Source organism: Gopherus flavomarginatus, chromosome 7, assembly GCF_025201925.1.
Source record: "Gopherus flavomarginatus isolate rGopFla2 chromosome 7, rGopFla2.mat.asm, whole genome shotgun sequence".
Taxonomy (NCBI): domain Eukaryota; kingdom Metazoa; phylum Chordata; order Testudines; family Testudinidae; genus Gopherus; species Gopherus flavomarginatus.
Window position 1 is genome coordinate 85009023 of NC_066623.1, and position 11441 is coordinate 85020463.

Sequence of the window (11441 nt, forward strand, 5' to 3'; positions counted from 1 at the left end):
GCTATATTTACACACTTCAGCAAGCATTAGTCTCAGTCTGGTTCAACAGTAAAAAGTGCTAGCTCCATCAAAAACATGGAAGTAACTTTAATTTTGGCTTAATTGTTTCTTTATTACCTTTTGCTTTGATGTCCTAAATGTACTGTCCTCCAAAGAATATGACTCCCATGCAGCATGTTGGAGGGGGCTTTTTAGAAATATTCTTTACACCTCAGTGGTTTAAAAATAATTAATTGAATCCTCCCAACTGATCACTAGGTCAGAAAGAGGATTACTATTTCAGAGATGGGGGGTGGGAGTGAAGAGGAGGGGGAATGATAGGAGAAGCAGCAGGTACTGATATACTTTCAAAATAATACACAAAGCATGTCAATACAATAATAATTACAGCTTGTCCCAAAGTGCAGTGTTTGGGTCTGTCCCTGTCTCCAATAATAATACAATACAATATTATTTGTATAGCATTTTTTATCTAAACTATTTCAAAACACTTTGAATTAAATAACAGTTACAAAGTTAAAATAAATAACAGAGGAAAAGAGAAATTAAAGATGTATAAGCAAGGGAGAAGACAGATGAAGAGAGGTGCAGATGCTGCAACATTAAGAGGCAGAGTAGCTGACAGCGCTGAAAGCTGCACTGAGGTCAAGCTGGATGAAAGAAGAAAGAAAGAAGTTAACTACATAGAGGAGAGTAGTTTCCGTGCTGTGGCCAGAGGAAAATCCACATTGATAAGAATTAAGGATCTTGTGTGGAGAGATGGTGAGAAAGATAAGAAATAAAGCAATTTTGAAGGAGTGTACTGAGAAAGGGAAGGTTTGAAATAGAGCAGCAGCCAGCAATTGGAAAGTCAGGATCAAGGAAGTGTTCTGAGTAATGAGAGGAAAAGGAAATACAAACAGATATGGTATATTCAGGGCCAGAGCAAGGATATTTTGCACCCTAGGCGAAACTTCCAACTTGCCCCCCCACCCCATAACATTGATTCATTGAGGGGCAAATTCCAACAAGCCCAGGGGCCAACCATGCCCAGGGGCTACTCCCCAGACCAGGTTTCCCCCTCCCCACCCCCTCAACATCCCTGGAGGGTGCACAGCCCCCCCGTGAGCCCTCCCCACCCTGGCAGCCCCCGCCCCGAGTCCACTCACTGGCTTTGCCGGGCTTGGGCCACTGCAGCAGCTCAGCAGGGAGGAGCTGCCTTCTGGGGGCCCCTGCAGCAGATGCATGTGGGCAGAGGCCCTCGTGTGCCCCCTCTGGCTCCTGCTTTGCCACGCTCGGGTTCTGCGGCTCCTGGGAGTGTGAGCTGCTGCCGCTGCTGCCCCTCCCAAAGCAGGCTCAGGGCCCTGTGCCCCGGCAGCGGCTCACATGCTCAGGAGCCGCAGAGCCCAAGCAGGGCCGGTGCAAGGATGTTTCGCGCCCTAGGCAAAACTTCTACCTTGCGCCTCCCCAACACACACCCCTGCCCTGAGGCGCTCCCCCGCGGCAGCTCTCCCCTCCGCCCTGAGGTGCCCCCTGCCCCTGCGGCAGTGCTTTGGATAGGAACGCTTTATAAAAAAATGTAAAAAAATTGAAGTGCGGGGTCTGGCCAGGAGCTATGGTGAGGGAGGGGGCTCAGGAGTTTGGATGTGGAGTGCTTACCTGGGGCAGCTCCTGTTTGGTGCGAGGAGTTGAGGTGAGAAGGGGGGGCGTGCAGAAGCTCCTGTTTGGTGCTCAAGGTGGGGGTGGGGATGTGGGGGGGGTGCAGGAGTTAGGGCAGGAGGCTGGGGAGGTGTGGGGGCGTGCAGGTATCAGGGTGGGGGCTGGGGGTATGTGAGGGGGTGCAGAGGTCAGGGCAGAGGGCTGGGGGTGTGGGCTGGGGTCATGGAGGTGCTCATGGCAGGGGGCAGAGGGGGTATGCCCTGATTCCAGCCTCTTCCCCAAGGACCTGCCCCTGTCTCTTCTCCTCCACAGAGCAAGCATCCTGAGATGCCATTCTTCCCCCTCCCTCCTGCCAGCAAACAGCTGAGAGGCGGCAGGGACAGAGGGAGGGGCAGGAATGTAGCATGCTGGGGGAAGAGGTGTGGAAGGGGGCAGCACCAAACTTCTGCCCCCGCAGGAGAGAGCGGGGGCAGAGAAGAGCGGGCGGGGATGGGGTCCCTTTGGACCATGGGCCCAGCGCCATGGCACCACTGTCCAGTACTGAGGATGAGGATTAAACTTCACTACTCCAAGGTTTTTCATCTGGTGATCCCAGCACATTGTTGTCATTTGAGAACACTGGTGTCTTTGTCTAAGATTTACCGAGACAACTTCTAACGCAGCCTCTAAGCAAGCTAAGCTCAGAAAGGGGAATTTTCCTTCTCGTAGTAACTTTCAACACAAAACAAATATTTGTTGACTATGGCAGCTCTGCAGGTCCAGAAGGCTGCACATGACACTTTAGAAGAGCTTTATCATTACAACTATGACTCTACAAAACTTCATTTTAAATCCTAACACTTTATCTGCAAATATTTGGAACAAATATACTTTAATGCATTCTTATTGAGAGCCAGGCTTTTCATTTGGGCTCACCTCTTTCTTTCCCTTCCCTTTCTTGCTTTTTGCATTTAACTCAACTTGGACATGGAAAATAGCTTTCTTGCCCTCCATTTTGTTTGGTTAGTTTCAGTTCCTGGTTCTTAAGAACTAGCATAAGACTGTTATGTTTATGCTGCAAACACTGCAACTAAGTTGCTTACATCCAAACTAAAAATTGTATTTTTAGAGAATAATTTCCTTAAAACCTTTAGGTTTTGTAAAACCCTTTACAAAATAAAATACAAAATACAAAAATAAAATATCTGGGCCCAAGCTAGATGATGCTCCTTTAGCAGATAGCCAAAGCTGTAATCTAAATTCTAACAAAAACTTTAATTGTGAGGCAAAAAGGAACAAAAACAATCTTATATAATATACTGTATTTACGAAAGGTTATAAACGCATATCTAGCTATAGGTTGAATCCAGATTAAGAAAGTACAGTGTCCAATATAAGACTGTTGGATACTTAGTAATAAAAAAACTTGACTTCTCTGTCTCCTATAATACAACTTATAATGTAGCATAATATTCTAGATTTTATTTAAATGTTTCATATACTGTGGTTGTATTTATTTTTAATTAGGAAGAGGACTAAAGAAATTTGTTTAAGAAATTGCCCCTGGAAATGGCCTACCTCACTCAGTGAATGGCATTTACTGACAAAAATAACATTAATAAAACTACTGAAGAAACACATCTATAGTACTAAGGATCGACACTTCAGTGTTTTCAAATTGATGCACCTTCCAGCAATGCATATGCCTTTAACCTTTACAAAAAGTGCTAAAAAACTACCAGTTTGGCCTCCCAGCTCATAGGCTCCATTTCAGTAAGTTATGTCAAATATCACAGAATCACAGAATCGTAGGACTGGAAGGGACCTTGAGAGGTCATATAATACAGTTCCCTGCACTCATAGCAGACCAAGCATTCTAGACCATGCCTGACAGGTATTTGTCTAATCTGCTGTTAAAAATCTCCAATGATGGAGATTCCACAACCTCCCTAGGTAAATTATTCCAGTGCTTAACTACCCTGACAGGAAGTTTTTCCTAATGTTCATCCTAAACCGCCCTTGCTGCAATTTAAGCCCATTGCTGCTTCTCCTGTCCTCAGAGGTTAAGGAGAACAATTTTTCTTCCTCCTCTTTATAACAACTCATAGACTCATAGACTCATAGGTCAGAAGGGACCAATCTGATCATCTAGTCTGACCTCCTGCACAAGGCAGGCCACAGAACCCCACCCATCCAATTTTATACAACCCCTATCCCAGGACCGAGTTATTGAAATCCTCAAAAATGGTTTGAAGACCTCAAGCTGCAGAGACACCACCAGCAAGCGACCCGTGCCCCACGCTGCAGGGGAAGGCGAAAAACCTCCAGGGCACCTGCCAATCCGCCCTGGAGGAAAATTCCTTCCCGACCCCAAATATGGCGATCAGCTAAACCCTGAGCATGTGGGCAAGAGTCACCAGCCAGCACCCAAGAAGGAGTTCTCCGCAGCAACTCAGTACCCATCGCATGCAACATCTCCCCGCAGACCATTGAGCAGACCTGTCTGGTGGTAATTCAAGATCAATTGCCCAAATTGACGATCCTATCATAACATCCCCTCCATATACTTATCAAGCTTTGTCTTAAAGCCAGGAAAGTCTTTTGCCCCTACTACTTCCCTCGGAAGGCTATTCCAGAACTTCACTCCCCTAATGGTCAGAAACCTTCGTCTAATTTCAAGTCTAAACTTCCTAATATCCAGTTTATACCCATTCGTCCTCGTGGCTACATTAGTACTAAACTTAAATAATTCCTCTCCCTCCCTAACGTTAACCCCCTTGATATATTTATATAGGGCGAGCATATCCCCCCTCAGCCTTCTTTTGGCCAGGCTAAACAAGCCAAGCTCTTTGAGTCTCCTTTCATAAGGCAGTTTTTCCATTCCTCGGATCATCCTCGTAGCCCGTCTCTGAACCTGTTCCAGTTTGAATTCATCCTTCTTGAACATGGGACACCAGAACTGCACACAGTATTCCAGATGGGGTCTCACCAACGCCGTATACAACGGTACTAACACCTCCTTATCCTTGCAGGAAATACCCCGCCTGATGCATCCCAAAATCGCATTTGCTTTTTTAACAGCCGTATCACATTGGCGACTCATAGTCATCCTGCTATCAACCAGTACCCCAAGGTCCTTCTCTTCCTCCGTCGCTTCCAACTGATGCGCCCCCAACGTATATCCAAAATTCTTATTATTAATTCCTAAATGCATGACCTTGCACTTTTCACTATTGTATTTCATCCTATTTCTATTACTCCAGTTTACAAGGTGGTTCAGATCTTCTTGAATAGTATCCCTGTCCTTCTCCGTGTTAGCAATACCCCCCAGCTTCGTGTCATCCGCGAACTTTATTAGCACATTCCCACTCTTTGTGCCAAGGTCAGTAATAAAAAGGTTAAATAAGATCGGTCCCAAGACCGATCCTTGAGGGACTCCACTGGTGACCTCCTTCCAGTCCGACAGTTCACCTTTCAATACGACCCTCTGGAGTCTCCCCTTTAACCAGTTCCTTATCCACCTTACAACTTTCATATTCACTCCCAGCTTTTCCAATTTAACTAACAGCTCCCCGTGCGGAACCGTGTCGAACGCCTTACTGAAATCTAGGTAAATTATATCTACCGCATTTCCTTTATCTAAGTAATCCGTCACCTTCTCAAAGAAGGAGATCAGATTGGTTTGGCACGATCTACCTTTAGTAAATCCGTGTTGCAGTTCGTCCCAATTACCATTGACCTCTATGTCCTTAACTACTTTCTCCCTTAAAATTTTTTCCAAGACCTTACATACTACAGACGTCAAGCTAACAGGCCTATAATTACCCGGATCACTCTTTTTCCCTTTCTTAAAAATAGGAACTACATTAGCAATCCTCCAGTCATACGGCACAACACCCGAGATTATCGATTGCTTAAAAATTCTCGCTAACGGGCTCGCAATTTCACGCGCCAGTTCCTTTAATATCCTCGGGTGGAGATTGTCCGGGCCCTCCGACTTCGACCCATCAAGCTGTTCAAGTACGGCCTCTACCTCAGTTGCAGTAATATCCACTTCCATATCCACATTCCCGTTTATCATCCCTCCATCATCGCAAGGTTCCTCACTAGTCTTATTAAAAACCGAGGCAAAGTACTTGTTTAGATGTTGGGCCATGCCTAGGTTATCCTTAACCTCCATTCCATCCTCAGTGTATAGCGGCCCCACTTCTTCTTTCTTTGTTTTCTTCTTATTTATGTGGCTGTAGAACCTTTTACTATTGGTTTTGATTCCCTTTGCAAGTTCCAGTTCAATGCGGCTTTTAGCCTTCCTCACTTTATCCCTACATGTTCTGACCTCAGCAAGGTAGCTTTCTTTACTGATCCTGCCTTCCTTCCACTCCCTGTAAGCTTTCTGCTTTTGTCTAATCCCCTCTCTGAGTTGCTTGCTCATCCAGTTTGGCCTGCAACTCCTGCCCATGGTTCTTTTCCCCTTTCTCGGGATGCAGGCTTCCGACAGTCTCCGCAGCTGTGACTTAAAGTAATTCCAGGCCTCCTCCACATTTAAATCCACTAATTCCTCCGTCCAATCCACTTCGCTAACTAATTTCCTTAACTCTTTAAAATTAGCCCTCGAGAAGTCAAAAACCCTAATCGCAGATCTACAGTTGTTTATCCTTCCATCTAGTTTGAACTGAATCAGCTCATGATCACTCGAACCAAGGTTGTCCCCTACCACCATTTCTTCTACGAGGTCCTCACTGCTCACCAACACCAAGTCTAGAATGGCATCCCCTCTCGTAGGTGCTTCAACTACTTGATGAAGAAATCCATCCGCTATCACATCCAGAAAAATCCGACCCCTATTATTCGTGCAAGTACTCGTCCTCCAGTCTATGTCCGGGAAGTTGAAGTCCCCCATAATCACACATTTCCCCTTTGTGTTTACTTCATTAAAGACATTAAAGAGGTCTCTATCCATATCCCAATCCGATCCCGGCGGTCTGTAGCACACCCCAAGCACTATCTCAGGGGAAGCTCTAGTTCCTTTTATATACTTGAAAACTGTTATGATGTCCTCTCTCAATCTTCTCTTCTCCAGACTAACCAACTCCAGTTTTTTCAATCTTCTCTCCTAGGTCATGTTTTCTAGACCTTTAATCATTTTTGTTGCTCTGCTCTGGACTTTCTCCAATTTGTCCACATCTTTCCTGAAATGTGGCACCTAGAATTGGACACAATACTCCAGTTGAGGCCTAATCAGTGCAGAGTAGAGCAGAAGAATTACTTCTTGTGTCTTGCTTACAACACTTCTGCTAATACGTCCTGGAATGATGTTCACTTTTTTTGCAACAGTGTTACACTGTTGACTCACAGTTAGCTTGTGATCCACTATGACCCCAAGATCCCTTCCCAAAGTACTCCTTCCTAGGCAGTCATTTCCCATTTTGTATGTGTGCAACTGATTGTTCCTTCCTAAGTGGAGTACTTTGCATTTGTCCTTATTGAATTTTATCCTTTTTACTTCAGACCATTTCTCCAGTTTGTCCAGATCATTTAGAATTTTTGTCCTATCCTCCAAAGCACTTTCAACCCCTCCCCGCCTAGATTCATCTGCAAACTTTATAGTACTCTCTATGCCATTATCTAAATCATTGATGAAGATGTTGAACAGAACCAGACCCAGAACTGATTCCTGCAGGACCCACTCGTTATGTCCTTCCAGCTTGACTGTGACCCACTCATAACTACTCTCTGGGAACAGTTTTCCAACCAGTTATGCAGCTACCTTACAGTAGCTCCATTTGGTTGTATTTTCCTATGCAGTGCGACCTCGGCTTTCTGCCCTGGGCCCCAGCAAGTTAAGACCACTGGTTGAGAACCACTGGTCTAGGATGTATTTCATTAGGCCTTGGTGACTTGAAGACTTACAGGTCTAAGTAATTTTTAGTTCTTTCCCTATTTTAGCTTTTGATCCTACCTCATTTTCATTGGCATTCACTATCTTAGATGTCCAATAGCTACTAACCTTTTTGGTGAAGATTAAAACAAGAGAGTCATTTAGCACTTGTCATTTCCACATTTTCTGTTATTGTTTTTTCCCTCTCATTGAGTAATGGGCCTACCCTGTCCTTGGTCTTCCTCTTGCTTCTAATGTATTTCTAGAATGTTTTCTTGTTACCCTTTAGGTCTCTAGGTAGTTTAATCTTGTTTTCGCCTTGGCCTTTCTAATTTTATCCCTACATATTTGTGTTATTTGTTTATATTCATCCTTTATAATTTGACCTAGTTTCCACTTTTTGTAGGACTCTTTTGAGTTTCAGATCAAGGAAGATCTCCTGGTTAATCCAGGGTGGTCTCTTGCCATACTTCCTATCTTTCCTATGCAATGAGATAGTTTGCTCTTGTGCCTTTAATAACATCTCTTTGAAAAACTGCCAAATCTCTTGAACTGTTTTTCCCCTTAGACTTGCTTCCCATGGGATCTTATCTACCAACTCCCTGAGTTTGCTAAAGTCTGCCTTCTTGAAATCTATTGGTGTTTTGCCTGTCTAAATGGAGATGGAAGCTCAGAGCCATTCTGGTGAGAAAAGATCTAATCAGAATGTTTTTATTTGATCATTGTTGCCTTATTTGCTTTTATTAGATGTGTGTGTTTTGTTCTCTCAGTGTTTTGAAATTTCTTTTTTCATAAAACCACAGTCAGTGATCTACAAGCTGGGTTCTTGTAGAGTCTTCTACTATCTGGACTTTATCTTGATCTATCAGCATGATAGATACTTGATAACAGTATTGGTTATTTATTTTAGCAGTTCTTTCTTTCCCTTATTATTCATGCCTGTAGGTAGATTGTTCTGGGCATTTGTCTTACAAACACTGAAAAGCATCTAATTTTCGTCCATTTATTTCTTTGGATGTTTTGGAGCCATTGATATTATACAGTCTCGGGGGAGCTGGCATTACTAGTTTCAGAATATTTGCAGATCTCCATTTTACAAATATTCTTATAATTGAAGAAGAACCAAATTTATGGGTTCATAATCACTAGCATAGTCGATGCACTTCCAGTTGAATATAGCATATTATATAAGTAGTTAGCTTTATGGGGTAATATAGCAACCTTTACAGACTGATCAAAGCACAAGAGTATGTGAATATTCTATTATCTTGTGGAAAATACATTGTATGAAATATAAAACTAATGATTAGTTTTTCTTTTCCTTTGTTTTCTTATCATTTTCATTTTTTGTTTGGGGATCCAGACATTAGACTACAGGATCTCCCCCACCTAACTGACCCTACTACAATAATGGGGTCCACCTAGCCTTGTAGGCTCAGACCATAAAGAAGGGCTATCAAATCAAGAGAGGTGTAGATAACTCCTTTGGTTTTCACAATGGCTTCATTCTGGGCCTCTACTTACCCTCACATTAGATCTAGTCTTTCTTCTTTTCATATATCTGATCTGTCAGATAAGACACCCATATAGCCCCAATTAATTCCTATTACTCTCTACACAGGATGAAAGCATCCCCTCTGTGCTATCTGTAGCGCTACGAGACTTTGCTATGTGATAGTATAAGAAATCACTAAAAGTAAATTCCACTTTGTGGTATAGTAACTCATCACCAAAAAGTGTTCCATAAATGCAAAGGGCCTGCCTTTTGCTGTCTTCGGGCTGCTAGAATGGCAAGGTGAAAAGATTTATTACTCCCATGTCAAAATTTGTCAGAAAATAGTTCAGTGGCTCTGCCAATTGCAATGATTTATGGTTTGGCTCAGTAGGGGAAAAAAACCAACTTGTTCCATGAAGTTCTACAGGATGTAAATCTGTGAATAATTTGATGAAGAAGTCAAAGAGATTTTAAAAAATAATAGTATGAGATGGTAAAAACTGCATGAATATTAAGTAAAAAACCTCAGACTGACAAAACTAAAAAATGCAGTCAAGTCATCCACTCCGTGCTTTACTCAGCAAGTATCACAGGCAAGTGGGCTATTTATATATATTATATAAAAACATATGATGTCATTAGGAACTGAGAATTCTCAGATGCTAAGAGGATAATGAAGCAAAGCTAATCCTGACACTTGGTTCAAATTAACTGGCTGTGATATCTTTTTTAACATTGCTAGCTATCGTTTTTTGTACAAACGGCTATTTCCTAATTAAATATTATTCTGCATTCCATCAGGCAAAAGAATCATATGTTTTTAATGAGAAAATCATGTGTGTAACATACACAAGAGACCAATATGTGTGTGTAGTTTGGTGTAAAGAGTTTAGTGGCATGTATTTAGGATGCTTAGTTACAACAGATAAAGTGAGTCATCTCAAATGAATGCTAACACAGATGCTTACCCTGCAAAGACTTCCGTACATACTTAACTATATGCACTGTGAGTAGTCCCACTGAAGCAGAAAGCTAAGCGTGTGTGTAAGTCTTTGTGGGGTTGGGGCCCCAATCTTTTTTCCACACCATTTTGTGTTTTGTTTAATGTCATACGCTAATTTCTTAGAGCAAACTCTTTTAGGAATGGGACAGTTCTCAATTTTTAGTGATGCTATTTTTCAGATATCTGTACCTCTGCTTGGAAATCCTGTGCTTGGTATCATGAGTCCAAGATACATTTTAAACCTCTAAATATAATCTAAAATAGTTTTTCTATACACGTTCTGTCACAATTTATAGTTCAATATCATAGTCTACCAGAGCTAGATACAAAAGGTTTACATGATTGAAAAGGGAGTGATTCCTTGCTCTCCAGTGGTATATAGTACCTGTTTCTAGCTCTAAGGGCTTGCGAACTATTGCCCTTTAAACATGTTAATGGGCTTAGACTGAATACTGCTTGTCCTCCTCAGAAATCTATAGTTAAGAGGAAATTCTACAGTTATGTTAAATAAAAACATTCTCAAGCTTGGCGTTTATAAAAAGAATAGTGCTGTTTGAAAGCTACAAAGGTCCCTATCCTGTATACACTTATTCATGTGCTTAACTTTAAGTTAAGTTTCCACAAGTATCCTCCCCACCCCTTTTCTAAGCATCTAATTTATAGGCCTTCCTCGCAGGATCTCTGTTGAGAAGAGGGAAACTGAGCTGAGGCTAAATAATTGTTCTCAGGGAAACTGGTAGTACCACTACAATCTGTCACAATGGTATATAGTATAAATCATTTTTTTGGATCTACCACTGTCAGGCAGACTTAAAAGCCTTCTCATTCATACTAATGCTGCCACATGCAGAGACAAATAATAAATTATCTCTCCATATATAATTCATTTAATTATAGTCCAATTGGCATAGAAGAACTTTATTTACATGGTATATGTTTGTTTATGTGTTTTTTCAAATACCTTCTTCTTTAAGGTTTGATATGTATGCACTGTATAATTCATGGCCTACAGTGCTGCTTTAGGAAGCACTAGCTGTATCCCAAGAGAAAGCTGCCCTACATTCTGTGCTTTGCATCAATATGTTCATTGGACCAAGATGCAGGTACTGTAGGCTCTTGTCTGCACATAACTAGGTAGATAACTCCAGCAAACAAGACAGCTGTTCTTTCCATTACAGTTAAGAGTATGATCTGAACTGCATCCAAGTTCTGCAAAGAAATTTTTTCAGTCTAATCGAACTAGCTTACAATAATCTGTTATAAACTGTGGAGACTCTTGACCACAACTCCTCTTTTACAAATAAGATTTAGCTGTATTGTAGTCAAAGAAAATCAGATTTAAAGACTTTATTTCTTACTTCTCATTACGACAGTTGAAGACATAGGAATAAATTTCCTGACATAATTTTTTATTATAAATTCAAATCCAAGTTTCATTAAAATGAAAC